This window comes from Rhipicephalus microplus, chromosome 3 (genome assembly GCF_043290135.1).
Source record: "Rhipicephalus microplus isolate Deutch F79 chromosome 3, USDA_Rmic, whole genome shotgun sequence".
NCBI classification, from domain to species: domain Eukaryota; kingdom Metazoa; phylum Arthropoda; class Arachnida; order Ixodida; family Ixodidae; genus Rhipicephalus; species Rhipicephalus microplus.
The window spans coordinates 54,913,105-54,933,670 of record NC_134702.1 but is presented as its reverse complement, the minus strand read 5'-3'; the positions used below and the strand labels follow the sequence as shown (position 1 = coordinate 54,933,670).

The following is a 20,566-nucleotide window of genomic DNA, read 5'->3' as shown; positions in this document are numbered from 1 at the left end:
TTCAAAGACATATAAAAACCTCAGGTCACACCCAGAAAACTTCAACAACTGTTCAAGAACTGTCAAGTTCCATACACGTATAAAAGAAAGCATAAAAAGTACTCATGAAGTTCCATATACACGATCGAGTGCACATACAGTTCTGCAATTGTTTGATATGCTTGCTGTTCTTTTCCGTAGATTTTCACTGTGGCGACAAAAACACTCTTGAAAGTGCGCGTCTGTATGGTTGCACCAAAAGTGCAATTGTATTGACACACGTTCAAGTCAGTCACACTGCCACACCGACTCACTTGAACTATATGTATTCCTCACTCCATTAAGTAGCAAGAAATAGACAAGGATCTATTCACTTCATGGGTCATTTATTGTCTTCATCTTGTCTCTATGTTCTCCATGCGTTTCTTACAGATTTCATGCACTGAAGTGTTCGTCGTACGCCTCTGTAATCTTCCTGATGTGGTTCCGCTCTTGCGACGTAATTGAGCCGACGTGAGTGAGCCTGAAGAAGAATCAATCCTGGTTACGAAAAATGCGGCACGAGGAACGATAAACCTTCACACGGGAACGTACAAAGGTTTGGAGAATATGTCAGGCTAGTCATGACATGTATAACCCGATAATCCCGCCACATGCGTCGTGTATACCTTTCCTCTAGGCACGTGTGGCCCATATCCATACACCATGGCTCGTGATAAGCGCTATGGAGGTATGCGGCACAGCTGATTGACAGTTTATATCTATCTAGGAACGACGAGAAGATACATTTGTAATTAAAATGTGGGGTCGTTAAGAAAAACTAATATCAGCTACCATGACCCGACGAATGCAAAGGATAGCCTATGTCCCAACTACAATCAACTTAAGCATTGTGCGTGGTAATCAAGTATTCACAGAGCCATGCCAGGTCTCGAACCTGCTTTGGAAAAAGACCCTGATGCGTGTGGTTTAACATCTCAAAACCACCATATGATTGAGAGACGCTGTAGTGGAGGGCTCCGGAATTTTGGACCACCTGGGGTTCTTTAACGTGCACCCAAATCTGAGCACGCGGGCCTACAACATTTCCGCCTCCATTGGAAATGCATTGGAAAAAGACCCTATACGCGAGTATAACGTTTGTGAAATGTCAATTGTGGTTGCACTTACGGCTAAGTAATTTTATAAAGATTACATATGCACTCCAATAATACAGGTGTAACGTCGAGCCTACGTCAACTGAAGTTGGTCTACGTCGCACAAGCAAGGACTAATAACCTCGCAAGGACAAGCTCTACATAGTAGGCTATTACTTGTGGTGTTGGTAACACTCATGCTGCTGTTGGCGCCGTTGGCCAAGTGCAAACAGCTGGTTACATAAACCATATGCGTCTTTTCAACATATGTCGATGCGTACAACACTTTACATGTCTTTAGCGTTATTTAATAATGTCTCGCTGAATAAAAAAGTTACACCACAATTACACCACACCGCAAGCGATAATATAATACTTATCTTAACGATTAGGTATGGTGTATCCACCCTGCATTCGAACACAAAGCGTGAAACACCACCGAAGAAATCAAAAAATTTTGTGTAGATTCAAGAATTTTCCGCTATGTTGTAGGCCCGTGTACTCAGATTTGGGTGCACGTTAAAGAACCCCAGGTGGTCAGAAGTTCCGGAGCCCTCCACTACGGCGTCTCTCATAATCTAATGGTGGTTTTGGGACGTTAAACCCCACAAATCAATCAATCAGAATTTTCCGTTCTTTATTTTTTTGCTGGTATTGTTAGACACACTGTTATAATCCTGCTGCAATGAAGATACTGAAAGGAAATTACTCTCACAAAAGTAACACTTCTGCGTCTTCCCAGAATAGCAGCGCCATCTCAGCAAACAAATCCCGAGATTCCTTTCGATTGATCCTACGCGCCTCGTTGGCTTCCCCCGCCGATAGCGAGGTTGTTTTTGTGTGTCGCTCTATTCTCCCCATTCCCTTTCCTTATATATGTTCCTTGCATCATGAACACCAAGAGGACTCATGTCGTGCCTCCCGACACCACGCGCCTATAAGGTATAGGAGACAGCCACGCGATAAGCGCGCGCCAACCCAGTGTGCAACATGGCCAATGGCTCCAACACGAAGCCGCCGTAACAGAGTAAAGAAAGAGAGTAACGGTGGCAATTGAATTCGATCGGATCGTTGCTAAACAAGGCCTGCGGCATTCTACGCTGTCGACGTGGATAGTCCAGTGAGAAGAGAAATGACCGGGAGAGTCGGCCACTGTCCACTCTTCCTCTCGCAACTCTTGGTGAGCCACTGTCCGAGGTGTTCCTCGTATTCCAATCTCGTCCACTTCTTTTGCGCGAGACGTTCACGGCAGCCGAGTGCCTTAGCCTGGCAACGCCTTCGTATTTAGACAAACAGCCGCAGGAACATCAACAGGATCCCTCGAGGTCGGAAAGATTAGAGAGCCTCCATGATCCTGTTGCCTTCAGACTCTGCGATGTTGCTCTGCGATCACTTGCCAAAAAAAGAGGTTACTTCCTATACATAACCAACCAACAACAATGAAGCCCTGTTTCTTTTTTTTCCCGCCCCTTTTTTATTGCTGGATTTTTTTTCCTTTCAAACCAGCTTGTACGATGTTGGAATGCTAGTTCTCCGTGCCTGCTTTTAAACTCGGCTTGATTGTGTATCACAGCCGTTATAATGATGGTGGCAGCTTGCCTTGAAAAGAACTCAACGTACTGTGTATCGTCTCTAAAGGCGTCGGGATTGAGGCACAAAAAGAAAATGCAGATGCGACCGTAATGAAAGGTGAGTGCAGTCTTGATCACTCTTTCTTTAGATCCTTCGAGATTGGGAAGGCATAAAGCCTTGACTGCATTCTTGCCCGCATGCGTCATTCGCGCTTGGCAGAAATCACCTTTTCAAAGGGGCCGCTTTGAGAAGTCGTCACGCACGTCTTCTTTTTTTTTTGTAGTTCTGAAAGGAACGTATGCCTCAACAGAATGATGACTCGGTTGCACACAAATTCAAAGGAGGCGACTGTGATGGAACACGGTTGATTTGATGTGGTTGGGCACAGAAGCATTTTTAAGGTTTCAGGCGTCCCGTCAACCAGCACTTGTTGCCATCATTTTAGAATTAAAAAAATAGAAATACAGTGACGCGGTGATTTAGTTTAATCACAAAAACTTACCTACAAACTTCATGAGCAAAGGGGCCTTTTTCCCTCTCTTTCTTAATGTCTTCACAGTTAGCTGCAAAATTGAGAAAGCTGGAGGTCAAAGCTGGCTATACCAAGAACAAGTGTTCATTGCTCAATCAATAAACAAAAAGACTAAGTAACGAAATAGCAGCATGGCTAACATATTTTCTTTGCCATCATAACACACACCACGTTCAGGAAAAAGATAAATATCAAAGTATCACGTAGAAATAAAGACAAGGACAAGGCAGATAGAGATCTCAAGTTAAAAAATGCTTCATCTTTATTCAACAGCCCTTCATTGTTCACGTAATAGCTGCTAAATTTGGGGAAAATAATAAGTTCAGTATGCTAGTTCAAAGACTGCCCCAACAAAATTATGCATAAGTTACAACTTTCACCGTTTGGTGAATATGTGGTACATTTCTCATGCAGCCGAAGCTATACCTAAATGAACACGGTCGCCGTTAACGTCTCAGTAAGATACGCACCACAGACTTTTTGTAAGAAACTGCATAAAGCTACTGTCATTTATTTGTTACATGAAATAAAACTTGAATATTCTAGGTCTGTTTTCCGCACCTTATGCAGCCGCAGTGCTACGACGAAGATAAGATAACGAGCTCATTATCAACACAATGGCTTCAAAAAGTTCACATGCGATGATTGTTTCCCAGGGCTCTCTCGTAACAAATGAGCGTTCGAAGTTCTTGTACACACTGAGAAATTGATTTCGGCCAGGTTCTTTTGTAAGAAATATTCATAACAGCCCCGTTAACACGAATATTCACCTAGCTGATCTTCTTTCACCTTTTACTTCTTGTTTATGGCTCATTGCGTAAGTTCTTTAAATAACTTCTGAGCATGTGACTCCGGTTAATTGGACACTTGCGTAAACGTTGTGAAGAACCTACGAAGAAGCTACGCAGAATACCATAAGTTGCACAAAAACGCAAAAAAAAGTATCGCACAAACATTTATTGCAATGTTTACCACTCACGTAACGGCAGTGTTCAGCCGGCATTTGATAATTGAGTTTCTAGCTTCCATACTTTTTACAACCGCGAAAACTGCAAACAAAAAAAAACTAAAATAAGCATATTTAACCATTTTAGCCGCTTTTTAAAATTGCTCAAAATCACTTAACACAAATAATATTATCTTTCTTTGTTCTTTTTGTTCACGGCATTGTCAATAAATAAAATCATCTATTAATGTAGCGATGCACTTGCCTCACGCGTTATCGAAATGTCTAACAATTGTATAACAGGCACTTGCATAACTATATATAGTTTTTGTGGGCATTTGTGTACGTTTATTGTATAGGCACACTCCTTTGAGCCTAAAATGAAGATATCATCAAATAGAAACAAGTTGCACGGGAAAACTTTTGGGAACAGTTACTTGTTTCGAATTTATGGCATTTCTCAGTGTACGAAATGGGTTTGTGTTTCATACGCACTCTTTTAACAAAAACTACTGATAACTAGTGTGTCTCGAAAGCAAAAACACCTCTTTTGGTACGCCTACACTGCTCCCGTCGTATGCTCCCCGAGCTTTATTTTATGGTTCACATTTCGCTGTGATATCTTTAAAATACGATTCGCATTTGCAAAGAGCAAAAAGTGAACGCCTCCTACTAATTTATTCGTTTCTCATCAGCTTTATGGGACGTAAACGACTGTATACAACTTACTAATACGCCAACTAATCAATTATTAAGTAAATAAATAAATAAATAAAGCCAAATTCTCCCGACGTGGAGTCGTACATCGGCCTGATTTAGTTTTGCAAGCTTTCTCATTACTCCTCTTTAAAGCAAGCATGGTGATGTTTCAACTCACAGTTCCAAATTAAATTTCCATGTAAAGCCTCAGTAAACGCAGGCGCGGCCACACTTCGCAATTTAAACTGCTGGCGTGGCAACGCAACAAAATTTCGGAGACGGACAAGATTCTCTTAGCCCTGAAACTCAGAGTTCAAGTGGCCTTGTGGGTTGGGCCTGATTTCTTTCACTGGAAACTGCTTGTCAACCTCTTCACTCTTCATTCCGGGCACATAGACCTGAGGCGATTGTTCTCTCGACACCACCGTCGTTAAGGAATCCTGGCATCTTCCTACCCACTGCAGCCGCCAGGGGCACTGCATCGTTCGGCCCCGGAAACAATTTCTGTAAGGCTCCACTTCCTGTCGTTTCATCGCTTTTCTTTCTCCCGTCTGTGTTTCCGTCCGACCACATTTGTTGCGTGATTTCGTAAGCAATATAGGATTCCAATTTGATTTATCTTTTTCTATGTAATCTTTTAGTAAGGAATTTTCATTCCTCCTATTCTTCATTCTTTGTGAAACGAAAGAAGGCGGGTGACGGGAAATACTTTCCCATGGTCCGGTCGAAAGGCATTCTGCATTGCAAAGCAGCGACGAAGGCCTTTTTCTGGCGACCACGACCGACGTCCCCGCGATGCTGCGATGGATGGGCCCCCCTGAAGGCTGGTCTCATGTGTGCGTGGTAAGCACGATTCTAGTACTCCTCCCCCTCCGATTTCCCGCTCGTTATGCTTTCTTGTTGTTATTTTCTTCACGTTTTATTCACTTACGAAGTTCAGAGGACCTATTCTTACTCCCCGTACCCTCCACATCGCCAAATTGTGTTTTTATATGCCAGACTCCCGCACTCTCCTGGTGGGCTTTGTAGCAAAGACAAAAAGTTCAAATTCCATCGTGCGAACCGAAGAAAGAAATCTCCTGTAGCATAACGCCTTCCATCCTCTTTCACACTACCCCCTCCCCCCTCTCCCAGCAGCGGTGCCGTTTTCTCTCACTCCACTGCTTGTTTCGATGCGCCTTTATTTATTTATTTTTTCACGTTCAGCGTTCCTGAGGGCCTCTTAAATTTAAGTAAGTACATACCCACACTGTTTTCAATTTTCCTTAAATTAATATTATTTAGATTATCTTTAAATCATTCGGGCTATATTCGCCTCATTCTGTAGTTTCTGCTGCTAGGTGGTTGTATGGTTTCACAGTGTGCTTATTGATTTCCCCGTTTATCTTGTGCAATACAGGTTCTTTATTTTGTTCCTCAATTTGTTTTTTTTTTCTGACTGCAGGTATAAAACATTGTGTCATATTAAAGGTTGTTTTCTTGCCTGTACACAGTCAATAAAAAGCTCGAGAAATAAATGGCCGGGTTGAAGAGGGAATAAAGTGGGAGTGGAATCTCGACTCCCTAAACTTTCGCGGGAAAGCAGTTTAGTATAAAATAGTAAATATCTTCAGTGGCGGGCATCCAGAGTTCAGTTTTGCTTCTTTGTTAGCAACTAGTGTTTGAGTGCGTAGTTCGGCATGCGTTTCCACAACGCCAGCTATTTAACTTCTGTAATGGTGACACTGCTTCAATAACTGGCGTATTTTTATTTTGCCAATTGCCATCACAGCTTTATGATTACCGCAAACTTCCTTGGCTCATATGTTCGAACAAATATATAAAATGAAATTATTGCAGAAAATGTTGCCTTGATTTCACGATCTGCGCATACGTAGCGCTTATGCCTTCTATTCTGATAGGCCAGTGCTTTCTGGACAGGTGCAGGTAACTGTACCTTAAAGACGTATACACTTGTGAAAAAAATGGCGAATATTAATAAACAGAATAAACACAACAAGCCTGCTAGACTGCGTGTCATGAAATAACACCTTAACACAGTCTAAGCGGCTACTTGAGCTGGTAATCTACAAAGGGTATGCCTAAAATATTGCCAGCTTACTTTTTGTCACCATTACCAATATAACAAACAGGATTATTTTTTCGTTCGAAAAAGTCCGCAGTGTGTGAGCAACAATATGCATATAGACCAAGTAATTTTTTTCCAAAAAAATCTATCTGGCCCTAAATTGTCTTATTTCATTCTCAAAAATATCTGCATTGAAGAAGCTGAGAAAGTGAGCATCTTAGCTCTGATAGAAATCAAGCGTAACACACAAAAAAGTTTGAGGAAGTAGTTTATGCCCCCCGTGTCACGAACATCAACGAGCATACCCGGAAACTGTTTTTTCTCTCGCTCGATAAACTGGCATCATTTGCTATTTCATTTCTCTTTCGAAAAAAAAAAGACTTCCAGTAATCTGGCAGTATGTATACTCATGAGCCGAAAGGCACGAACTGCGTCGAGGAAAAGCGGCGGGATATCTTTTTTTTTTTTTGCTCTTACTTTGATCAGCTACCTTTAAAAGGATTGATTGATATGTGGTGTTTAACGTCCTAAAACCACCATAGGATTATGAGAGACGCTACTCATACACAAATATTTTGCGATCATCACGTGTATTTTATGTTTATATAGAGAGCAGTTTCACAGGGTCATAATTAGTCTCCGCCACCGCCTGACGGGTTGCCCTCTCAGGTTTTCTGTTGGTGGAGCTGAAACATCCTTCCCTACATGTTTCGCTTCTCCTTTTTTGAAGTAAATTTTCAAGACGCCAGTGCCAACTGTCCAGCTCCTCCGCGCATGCAGTAAGCAGAATAGCACAGCGCCGAGTAACACCCAATCCTGAATTGAAGCCGGAAAATAAGTTCTCTCTCCGTCTTGCTAAGTATGTACTAAGTGCAGGAGGGCCAAGCAAGCACACCAGGGAAACCCTGATTGCAAGGATACAACACATCTGTACGCATTCAGTATACATGTGCCGAGTGTGCAGCGTAACTACTACCGAAACGGTTCCAGCCCCACTGGCTCCTTTCTCCGGAGTAAGAGAGGAGGAGTGGGGTCCTCCACAATATATGGTGCACGATGGGCGATCGTCGCAGCTCCTTCATCCTATTCGCAGCAGCCTCTCCGTCCTGAAAATCAAGAAACGTCTTCACAACCAATACAAACGACGCAAGTATATCGCGTCCTTAAAATGCGCGCCACTTAACGTCCTTGGCATTTATTTCCGTTTTGACTTGTTCAGTTCACTACTTTTCATGATATTGCGTAGCCTCAGTGTTTAACCTAAACGCCCTATGCGTCTCCATTCTGCTACTCCTTCGATTCTTATGCAACCAGTCAATGGGTGGTGCCCCGTATGTGCCTCGAGGCAAAAGTCTTAAAAGCACACGCACCCAGGGCCACCTGCTTTTGAGGTTCGCTAAACTAACGGCGTACTCTCGTGCCTCGCAATGTTTCTGAATTACGGTCATATCTTCCGCAAACTTCATGGCATCACCTGAGGCCCTGAGGGTCAAGCATTCCAGCTACGTGTTATTGTCTGTACTGATGAGTGCAAACTAATAATAGTCATGAGCAAAGGAAACATGCCTTACAGCTCACCAGAATTCATGAGTTCTAAACATGACTGCAGAAACTAAAATACGTAGATCCACTAAAGGAGAATATAAACGGGTCTCTTTTCTTTATTATCATAACTAATTAAGGCAGTTTCAATGGTCGCTACCCTTCAGGATATTTTTCAAGGGCTGAAATGAGCACTTTGTGCTTCAACCGAGTGTGCGTATGAGTCAGATATCGGTTGCCGATTATGAGTACAAAGGGGAGAGCGAGAGAGAAAGACCGACGCCTATGAAACGAGCAATCACGCGAAAGCAATAGGCTACATGATAACGCGCCTGCTCTAGCCCCTATTTTTCTATTACCCGTCCTCTTCCCGTGTTCTGACCCTCTAGCTATTACTGTTACCCGCATTTTTTTTCGTCTTGTTCTAACATTTTTTTTTGTCACTTCTTAGTCCTGATATTAAGTTTGAACCAGGACAATCACGCAAACGGCAATGCTGCGGTCGCAATGAACCATAACCTAGTCACGATTCGCAATGGCAGTCTCCATCCCCATTTGGATCGACGAAACATGCAATGCGACGAATGAAAACGAAAAAAAAAAAGGGGGGGGGGGGGGTAGAAAGTAGTTTTCTAGAATGATTCCATGAAGTTAAACACTGTTCGAGCTACTAATGTGCTTCATATTGCCGTATTTATATTGCGAAAATCTTATTTCGCAGTGAACGTTATCGATCGTTCACTCGCTTTATGTCCCGAGAATACACGTGAACCTAAAGCCTGGAAAAAGTGATAAAATTGATAAAACCTTATTCTCGGTTTGCACTGCCTGCTAATTTATACTCTTTAGGTTATCTAATTAAAACATGAATTCAGAAGGGATGATCAACTTTTGAGTGTAGCCGAATGGCGCTGACGAAGAAATCATAATGGAAGAATATTGAATGCCCCTGACTTGAATTTGCAAACCTGAAATATACACTCAGCTAAACGGCGCATGGTAAATTCTTCTGTACTGTTTTTTTAACACAAATTTACATAGCCGGCGAATAACTGCACGCCTGAATGCATTGCTGCTTGACGAGCAGCCTTCGTAACAAAATACGAAGCTCTTGTAAGGACCCACCCAAACGTAAACAAAATGCCTCTTCTGTCTCTCATCGTGATACGTTCAGGAGGATGCCGACACGAAAACTAAGGGCGAGGATTTCTGTGGAGGAATTCATATAGCCAAATATCACCAACACATGTGCAGTTTGCCAATTTTGACAGGTTGAAGAAGCGTTGCTAGCTTTTCAAAGCAGCGTGGAACATCCTCACCAAAGCTGCTGTCTATTACTCTCTCTTTCATTTTTCTCTCGTTTTCCCTGGTAATATTTCGGTCACGATTATATTCTTGCATTATGCTAATATTGAACCATTTTATAGTTATATATGCACCTGAGTGCCCCGTGTCACGTGAGCACACCATTTTTGTATCGATAAGTATTGTGCAGTAAAAATAGAGACCTTTCCGCGGGCGTTTAGACTGGGTCTAGTGGGGGTCTGAAAAAATCACGGAGTGCGGTGTCCTCGTGGCACTTTGAGGGTTAGAAAAAGAAAATAAAAAAATACAAAAGTGCTAAATCGAAATCTGGCCACACTGTTAGGGGACAACCGCAGGTGCTGCGACTCTCTTTCCTCCACTCAGAATATTTTCATCCCTATCCGTTACGCTCCACGAAGCGTATCATAAAAGATGACCAAAATGGCAGCTCTATTTTCTCTGCCCAAATGCCCTTTTTATCACCAACATTTTATTTTTGCGCTGATTTTCTCCGCAGTTTAGGCATTTTTATCTACATGGCTTTCATATGCTTTCTTGATCGACACCGGTACGAGATTTCGCGAGACAAGAACAATCGATACACTAGCTGCTCTCTCAGCTGACATAGTAGCCGCTGCTAATGGGGAGTGCTACGCTTCAGAGCGTCTGCTCTCAATTTCATTTATCTAGTTGTCTACGCTATATATACTTCATCGAGGGATTTCGGGTTCTCGCTTATGACGCCTGCTCCCTTTCTCAAGTTTCACTCTGTCTTTTTTAAAGAATGTTGTTAGCATTCATAGTAGAGGAGAATACTTACTGTTCGTACAACAATCTTGTGAATCGTCGTAGAAATAGTCGAAATTTTGCTTGCAATAGGCACCAAAAACAGTAACAAACTTTGAAATGAAATTAGTCCTACATCATGCACGCATTGAATTATTTGCTTCTAACTTGGCTTGCCATATATACCCGAGCTTTCGACTGGAACTTTAGACCAGCATACTGCGTATGTTCGTCAAGCAGAGACAGATGTGCAAGGACGCATGGACGCTCAAATAATTCTTTGTAAGACAACATTCCGTCCACCCCGACAACTGGAGCGGCTTCTCTCCTACAAACATCTCAATGCGAATAAGCCAACACTCAAAATACGAACGGAGTGGCGCGTGCACACGCTCTTGATCGTAGGACGTGTTTCGAGACGGCGCGCACACATAAACATGAAGCACCGAACGGTGTTTATGAGCGGTTCAGTTTGACAGTTTGCTGTCATGCAAATTTGTTTAACGCTGTGCCATGTGTTTAGAAAAAGTGGTTAAGAATTAGAGTACTTGGTACTCAACTATGGGAGAGCTAAAAACCGTCCCTTAAGCTTCACACTTGATGAGGCCACATCGACAAAAATTATTCCTGTAAAGCAAGATGGCAAACTACAAACAGGATTGCCATGGGGTCACTGCTGTGAGCCGAGAAATCACAGGACACAATAATACGGAAATGATTGCGAGAATACGCCACAGCACCACTCTGTTAGCGTTTTCTACCCCCTATCAAGTGTTCCCAGCTGACATTCACGAAAAACCTCTGTCGTAAAAAAAAACTGGCACTGCTTTTAAAGACGATAGTCTTTCTTGGGGACATTCCACGCAACAACTTTAGCCTACCTGCCTGCCTGCCCGCCCGCCCGCCCACTTGCTTCTCTGTCTGTCTGTCTGTCTGTCTGTCTGTCTGTCTGTCTGTCTGTCTGTCTGTCTGTCTGTCTGTCTGTCTGTCTGTCTGTCTGTCTGTCTGTCTGTCCACTGTTACCGCGAACTGGGCACTCTAAACAGCACCAGACGATACTCCTAACGGCGGACCCCATCCGCAGCGCCCACCAATGCTGCTCAAGAATCAGCGTTCATACGTGTGGTATTGTCAATTAAAAATCAATACTGCGCAAATATGAGGCACCATAACAACACATACATATTTTACATGTTCGTCTTTTACTAGAAAAGGCATACAGAATCAATTTTAAAGACCGAAGCGCTTATCACGCTGTGCTGACGATGCAACTCTTGCACAGAACGGGGAGTGTTTCCAACGCTTCGATAGGACCAGACGGTGGTGGCACCTACTTGTCGCCTTGCGTTCTACACCTTATCACCTCTGAGACGGGCGCGCACTCCCGTCTCAAGGCCACGCGCTTTGTTTTCCAACAAGAACTGCCAGATCGCGCTCATGTTTCACGTGTGACGTCACTTGATTCGCTCGTTCGCCTCCGCTGCACGCTCGAGGCACTCTAACGCAGCGCCTCAGGAGTACCGTTCACCGATTTCCTTGCGCAGAACATCAAATAAATGTGTTTTCGCTCTCTTCACACGCAATACTATCGCCTTTCGAGACATTTGCAGATTACATGCAGATACGGGGCCAATTTTTTTCTTTTTTTTTTCATCGATGCCGAAAAGCCTCGCTCCTAATGGAAAGGATGGTGTGTGCGATGCAGCTAAGAAAACAGGAAAGCGAACCAACATTGACATACCCGAATAATTATAATACAAGTAAGTCTCCTGAAAAAGTTATTACCTAAAACATTTCAAACCAACTTTCAAAACTAACCTCACCACATACACGATAAAAATAAAGAAGTTGATCTGTGAAAATAAGCGTACCCTGAAAGACCATTTCAAAGAAAAGTTTGCGAACAGAGTAAAAGTCTTTAACCACTATATGATTGTTAGAGACGCCGTAGTGGAGGGCTCCAGAGATTTACACCTAAATCTCCAAAGCACCTAAATTTAAGCACACAGGCCTCAAGCGCTTTGCCTCCATCGGTAATGCGACTACCTGCTGGTCAGCAACCGAGTGCTTTAGGCACTAGACCACCATGGCGGGTTAACCTCAGCACTTCTTATTATGACAAAGTTCTAGACCCAGAAGTGGTTTTCGAAAATGAATTGTCAACGGGTCACGCGACATGTGAATTTTTTATCCATCCATTTATGTTAGGGGAGTAGGGCGGGGAGCTTCCGAATTATATCGATGAGCGCCCCTACTGCCCTGTGTCAAAGAGCATAAAATAAGGCTATGAAAGCACTGACTAATCTCACGCAGCCCTCGCCAAATTTACACAACTGCGTCAACAGCGAGTGCTCAGTCGGCTATTACATCTTTTATTACGTCATCTGTTTAAACCGAATGAAAAGGTTACGAGATTTGTTCGAAAGGACGCTCTCGTAAATGCACATAAGGTGAAAAAAAACTGTGAAGTGTGGTGCCTTTACATGGCGTCATTGATTATCACTCATTGCTTCTTGATTTTGTGTTTTTCTGTCGCTCTACTAAGCAGACGCACGCGTTGTGACACAGGCATTCTCTCTTTGCCCATTTATTCTAGTGCTGATTTGTAGTAGTAGTAGTAGTAGTAGTAGTAGTAGTAGTAGTAGTAGTAGTAGTAGTAGTAGTAGTAGTAGTAGTAGTAGTAGTAGTAGTTGTTGTTGTTGTTGTTGTTGTTGTTGTTGTTTTTGTTGTTGTTGTTGTTGTTCCAGGGGATAGGGGGTCGCAGGTTCGCGCGTGCATCATCGACAGCCGATTCGTGAGAGGCCAGCTCAGTGACGTGCTCCGTTGGCAAATCACTAAATGACGGGTTGAGCAGGAAATTGCCGCCAGCTCCAAATGCACCGCTACGAGCAGCGACACCATTAGGCGTTTTAGTACACGTAAATTTCCGCCATTTTTTGTTTTCGCTTGTCCTCTTTTTTATTTTCTCGCTGCTGCTTCTGTTTACGCATTGGCCATGCTTGTGCGAGGGTAACCAAAAAGAGCTTTCACTCCACTCGTTTCACCTTTCTATCTCTTCATTTTTTATCTTGCGCTCCTTCATATGTTGTTTTTGGACAGCTGATGTCCATGAATAAAACGAAAAAATAATAATGGGAGGCACGAAACGAGGAGCGACAGCTGGAAGGAAATGTCGTAGTTTGGGCAAAAGAATGCCAATAAGGAAAACCCTGTCGTGAAAAGTGAAATAAAAGGGTACTAACTGCAGACAAAAAAACGACGAGAGAAAGGATGCAATGACGCACAGTAGGAAACAGAAAACACTGGCCCGCCGAAGACGCTCGAATCTCAGAGCCTATTTTCGAACGCGCATTCGTTTCCTAATGTGAAAGGGCTCTATATGGGAGGGCAGTGGCGGCAAGCGCTTTTTATAATGCTTCTTCAGTTTCCCCAAATCTATTTTTTTCTTCCCAGTTTCACTTTTGCCTTACCTTTTCGCCTTTTTGTCTTCCATTGCGTCGTTTGTTCCAGCTTGCAGACGACGTCGGTTATTGTTATGCGCAGCACGAAGCCTGCAGAATGCTTACTGCGGCTGACGCACCGCAAACACTCGAGAAGTGCCAGAAACCAAATGTACCCTAAACTTAAAATATTCCAAGATACCTAAGGCTTTACAGGAAACTTTTATAAAAAAACAGAAAGAGAGACAAGAGATAGCTGAAACGCTTATATAGACAATCTAGTATAATTATCGCGTTAATGCTCAAGACGAGTCGGTTTTTCTATTTGTACTTAACACGTGCATGGAAAACACGGTTTCGCTCTCACTCGCTCTTTGCGCGTTGTCTGCTTCGCCGGGCTGCCATTCTTGCTCACTGCCTTGGCTTTTCAACTTTGCTTTCGCTTCTGAGAAGGCTTTTATTTTTTTATGAAATGAGTGCTTTTGTGTGTACAGGAAGCTTAAGAGGGAAGGCTTCGGCGTTGAACACACTCAACAAATCAGGGCGTGCTGACAACTTAGAGCTAGCTTTGAGGGTCTTTTTACTCTTAGCAGTATAAAGACTGCTCTTACATTACTTTTTGTGTATTTTTTCTCTTTCACACGCTTCTGAAAACATTTGCTGCCAAGTCATAACGGCTATCAAGTTCCATACGCCGCAGACGGCATTGCAACAGGTTCACTTAGCTACACAAGAAGAACAATTTCTGACTAGTACACAGTGGTTGACATATATTCTCCTGAAGCTTGTCGTCATACATAGCACGACCTTTCACTGGTACTCATGAGAAGAGAAGGCATGATTAGGGGGAGGGGACTATTAAGATGAACAGGATTTGGATAAGGTTTTGTCTAGTTCTAAGTATACCGGCTCTGTAGCTGAAATACTAAATGCAGTTGAAATGGCCCGCTTCTTGCACTTCGTGCCATGTAAGATCGCTAAGCGTCAAACGGCAGGACAAAAAAAAAACATAGAAAGAGGTGGTTATAAAACTGGATTTGATCGAAAAGCAGCCGCTAGCAATAACGAAAAGGGACGCGCTCGACACCAAGCATCACCCCGCTGAGATGGTACGAGCGGTCGGCGAATGCAAAATCATAAGGAAGTGTGAGCGAAAAAGAAAGTAAATAAAGAAACGGTAAAATTTGACGTCTATGTGTCTTTTCTTTTAATTCTAATTTACTTCCTGCTGTGTTTAACCAACAGTAATGAAATTGACTTGACGCGTTTAAACTCGGCCTCTGCGAGGTATAAGTCTTCTGAGGTCTTTTTGCAGTTCGACTATTTGCTCCTGCAATGCCCTTCTCAAACGCACCGAAAAGCAAGAAACCCAGGGGTGTGTTGATTCGACAGGGTACAGACAGTTGGCTTACCCTGCTACAGAATAAAAGGAGAGACTTCATTCTTTGCGTTTTAAGAGAAATTGAACAATAGCACAGCTATGTTCTACTGCAGGCGCCATCATAAACAATGACGCTTTTTTATGGCTTTTATATCGTAGATACAAGTCCCGCACCTGTTTTGAAATTATTTACATTTCTGTTAAATTTATTGCACCGATATTTACTACCATAGAAGCCTGAAACGAGTTTTTTCTCTCTATTTTGGGTGACTAGAACGATGTTTTGCCTTCCTAGATTTGGCGCCTAAAATGCTTTTTAAGGCCTAGAAATTCAGCCTCTGCTGAAGACTATTCTTTTCTCATTGTGACAAACACAGAGTGGCCAAGATCCCTGTTTAAACACCTGCTTATACGGGGCTCGTATTGAGTGCTGGATAATATTTCACTACCTAAGGCTTTGTATTCTCTGCAGTCAGTATGAACTGCAGTGTTTTTTCTTTGCCTTTTTGGTTGTGATAGAGAGAGAGAGATAAAGATGCAAGGAAAGGCAGGGAGGTTAACCAGACGCACATCCGGTTTGCTACCCTGCACTAAGGAAGGGATAAAGGGGAGAAAAGAGGTTGCAGAAAGATGAGAAGGTACACACAATCACGAGCGCACTCGGGGAGCACACACAGTCTACAGGCGGTCGCTCAGGTTTGTTGACTTAAGGTAGAGTAGCAGTGCTTTAGTTGCTTTCTGCGCAACTGAGGCAGATGCCCAAGGTCCTAGTATCTTCTGCACACAAAATGGTCCGGGGTCAAGTCGATTCAAAACCATCCGGAGCTGGCATCGCTGTGTGTCGTAGCAAGCGCAGCTGCACAGGACGTGTTCAATGGTCACTTCAGCTCCGCAGTAGTCGCATGTAAGAGTGTCTGCAATACCGATGCGAAAGGAGTACACCTTTGTAAATGCAACACCCAACCAAAGGCGGCATAACAGTGTCGCATCGGAGCGGGAAAGTTGTGATGGTAGCTTTAGCTTGAGCGAAGGATCCAGTTCATAAAATTGACACCTTTGGAAGCTGGTAGACGACCAGAACGTGCGTGTGAGATCTCGAGCCAGCAGGTAAAGTTGTCTTGCTGCATAATTCCTTGATAGAGGAATCGGGACTACACGGGTTTCTTCATGGGCTGAGCGGGCTGCATCATCGGCTAATTGATTTCCGGTAATACCGATATGTCCAGGCAGCCATTGATATATAATATCATGCCCTCGTGCTAGAGCTTCATGATGGCAATGTCTTATTTCTTGTACCAGTTGGTCATGACTCCTCCTACGCATGGCAGACTGCAAACTCTGAAGCGCTGCCTTCGAATCACAGAATATGACCCATTTTCCTGGACGTTCTTGAACGAGATATTGTAAAGCAGCCCTTATAGCAGCAAGCTCTGATGCCGTAGAGGTAGTCATATGTGACAACTTAAACTTGATTGTCATTTCTGCAGCCGGAATTACAGCGGCACCTGATGAGCTGCTGGACGAGACGGACCCATCAGTGTATATCTGCGTTCGGTCTAAGTACAAGTCATGAAATAATAGCAGTGTTGCTTGCTTCAATGCTACTCTGGAGTGAATGCTTTTCTTTTTGATTCCCGGAATTTCTAGACGTACTTGCGGCTGGTCGAGGCACCACAAAGGACATGCCGTTCTCGCAGCTGGCGTATATCCTGATGGAATGCTGTTTAGGTGCTTGGCTATGACGTCTGAAAACGTAGCACGTGGTCTTCCGGAAGGTAGAAGGGCCAAGTGGTGGTCGGCGACACGGCTAGCATGTCGAATGTGCGCTCTGAGGCAATCCACAACTATATATGTCCTGACCGGATGGTCTTTGGCAAGCATGATTGTGGCATAAGTAGAAGCGCATCGGGGCAGTCCTAGGCAGACACGCAGTGCCTGACCCTGCAAACTCTCCAATGAATGAGTATTTGATTTGCAAGTGTTAGTCAGTACCGGCAAGCTGTAGCGCAATAGACCCAGAAATAGGGCCCTGTACAGCTGTAGCATGGAGGCCACAGAAGTTCCCCATGCTTTACCGCACAAGAATTTCATGATATGCACAATAGATAGCAGTCTCTTCTTCAAGTACGCACAATGTGGGCTCCACGAAAGACTTCTGTCGATTATTATGCCCAGAAAACGATGCGTCCGTGCATATTTGACACTCTGCCCATTGATGTAAACAGGGTATGGCGTCATTGGTTTGCGTGTAAACGCCATCAACGCGCACTTCAAAGTTGATATATTTAGGCCTTGTTTCTGAAGGTAGGCTGTTGTAAGGGTTGCTGCCCGCTGTATTCGTGCACGCACCTGAGGGCGAGTAACTGCAGCACTCAAGAGGCAAATATCATCGGCGTATATAAATAGGCACACCGACTTTGGCAGAACCTTCACCAGACCAATGAGGGCTACATTGAACAATGTGGGGCTTAAAACACCTCCCTGAGGTACTCCGCAGTAGGTGTAATGTTGGGCAGTTGTACCCTCATATGTTTGTACAAAGAAACCCCTGCCAGTTGTATAATCTTTTATCCATTGAAACATTCGTCCACCAATGCCCATTGCTGCGAGAGAAGTGAGGATGGCATCGTGAGCTACATTATCATATGCACCCTTCACGTCAAGAAAGAGTGCCACTGATATGCGCTTGCGACTTTTTTCTTGTTGAACAAATGTCGATATGTCAAGGACACAGTCAATGGAGGAGCGGCCCCGACGAAAGCCTGTCATGCAAGAAGGGTATTTGGTGTATCGTTCCAAGTACCACTCGAGACGAAATAGAACCATTCTTTCCATCACATTTCCGAGGCAGCTTGCGAGGGCAATAGAGCGATACGCTGTCAAGTCCAATGGTGATTTTCCCGATTTCAAAAGTGGTATTAATCGACTTATTTTTCATTCTCGGGGAACACTGCCGCTGAGCCAGGAGTTGTTGAAGCATGTTAAAAGTTCTTTTCTGGCTTTTTGTCCAAGGTGTCCCAACGCCCTATAAGTAATACCATCAGGACCTGGCGATTACATGCGCTTAGAAGCGACTAACGCACCTTCCAGTTCTTCCATGGTGAACGGAATGTCCATTTCTGGTAATCGCGTCTCAGGAACGATCACGACGTCGATGCTCTCGTTCATAATATTCCCGGCAACTCTCGTGCAAAATTCTTCAGCCACCTCGAGTTCTGTTTTTCCATGATGGAGTGCCAAAGCTTTAAAAGGGTGCCGTTGTTGCGGAGAGGAGCGAAGACCACGAACTGTTCTCCAGATATATGACAGCGGTTTATGAGGGTCTAGAAATTCGCAGAATGCTTTCCAGCGTTCGCTCTCCAGTTTGTAAATGTGTCGTTGAATCTTTTTCTGGAGCCGCCTTGCTTCCCTCAGATCGTAAATAGATCTTGTGCGTCTGTATCGTCGTTCAGCACGCCTTCGTATAGCTCGTAATTTTTCCAGTTCGATGTCAAACTGTGTTATTTTAGACAAAAATGGTAATTTACATTTGGACGCTTGCATAGCTTCCGCAATGGTATTTTCCAGGCTGCAGGCGAGACCTTCTTGGCAAGCGTTCTCAACACGCGATGCAAACATCGACCAGTCAGTGCCAATTGCAACACCGGAAGAGAAATTTTTTATGATACCGTCGATCGTCATGTAGGTGGGTATGTGATCACTCCCATGAGTCTCAATATCGCAAAACCACTTAACTTTGTGAGAGAAGCACCGTGACACCAATGTCAGGTGAAGGCAACTGCCATACGTGAGACCCCGCAGATATGTGGGGGTACCATCGTTCATGATGGAAAGGTCGTAATCGGAAGCGAATGTAACAATGTTCCGGCCCCTGGCAATCATCCTAGTGCTCCCCCAAAGCATGTGATGGGCGTTGAAGTCACCGGTGATAATCCAAGGCCCATCGGTTCTCATTAGGGTGTCTTTTAATCTGTCGCAGTCAAATCGCGATGACGGATATATATATCCACCAATAAGCGTGAACGAAAGTGCATTCTTCTTTACACGAAGACACGCGTACTGATTGTCGTCATTTGAACTTATTTGGTGCGAAAGATAAGTCAAGTCTGTGCGAATGTAAACAATTACTTTGCTTCGTTCTTCGCAAGCGGCTGAACAAAAAGCTTCATAACCGGACAATCTATAAGGCGTTGATACGTTTGGTTCACATATGACAAGTATAGGGAATTGATTGGCCCGAACAAATTCGCGAAAGTCCGAGATACGGGACTTCATGCCTCTGGCATTCCATTGAAAAATCGACGCACTTTTAACTTCAGTGCGGAAGATGAGATTTTGTTGAGCCATTGTGCTTATACGAAGTTAGCAAGAACTGGATTCAGTGCATCCAGTATTTGCAGTGCACTCTTAGCAGACGGAGATTGTATGCTGCTCAGTAGCGTGCGAATCGTGGCAATTAATGATTGCACGATTGCAGTCACTTGCCTGTCTTGGTTGGAAAGATCTCGAACCGGGACGATTGCAGTCACTTGCCTGTCTTGGTTGGAAAGATCTCGAACCGGGAGCGCGGACTGGCCGTCATGAAACTCCTTCGGTTCGCTTGATGCTGCTTCCCTTTGAAGTGCAGGCCACTCTGTCGCAGTTAGGGTATGCTCACTGGCTTTGTCCTTTACAACCTTTCCCACGGCATGTGGTCTGGGAGGCAAAGGAGGTGGTACTGATGAGGGATCACGCAAACGTGTCGAGGAGGTAGCGGGCGTCCTCGAAGACCAACGTCGACGTGAACGACGCCTTCTGACTTTAGCTGTGGCTTCTCGATGAGATGAGTGATCGCGCACCATCTCCTTCAAGATGGCAATTTCCTTCTGAATCCGCGGGCAGTCCTTCGATGTGGCTTCATGGGATCCATTGCAATTAGAGCATTTCTTGACAGTTGCGACGCACTTATCCGCTTCATGGTGCTCGGCGCAGCGGTGGCATACCACCGAATTCTCGCAGACGCTGCTCACATGTCCAAGTTTCATGCATCGCATTTCCGATGGAGGCGGAAATGTTGTAGGCCCGTGTACTCAGATTTGGGTGCACGTTAAAGAACCCCAGGTGGTCAAAATTTCCGGAGCCCTCCACTACGGCGTCTCTCATAATCATATGGTGGTTTCGGGACGTTAAACCCCACAAAT

The 20,566-nt window shown here is 44.1% G+C and overlaps 1 long non-coding RNA gene across 1 annotated transcript in view; it reads right to left on the bottom strand.

Annotated features, from left to right (window-relative positions):
• Window positions 1-367: 367 nt before the first annotated feature.
• The window catches only part of LOC142803081 (uncharacterized), a 151,973-nt gene continuing 131,774 nt past the window's right edge, over window positions 368-20,566 (bottom strand). The window contains exons 3-4 of the long non-coding RNA XR_012893997.1: window positions 3,190-3,250; window positions 368-502 (exon numbers count right to left, since the gene is read on the bottom strand). This is a non-coding gene — a long non-coding RNA (uncharacterized LOC142803081). The remainder of the gene's footprint in view (window positions 503-3,189; window positions 3,251-20,566) is intronic.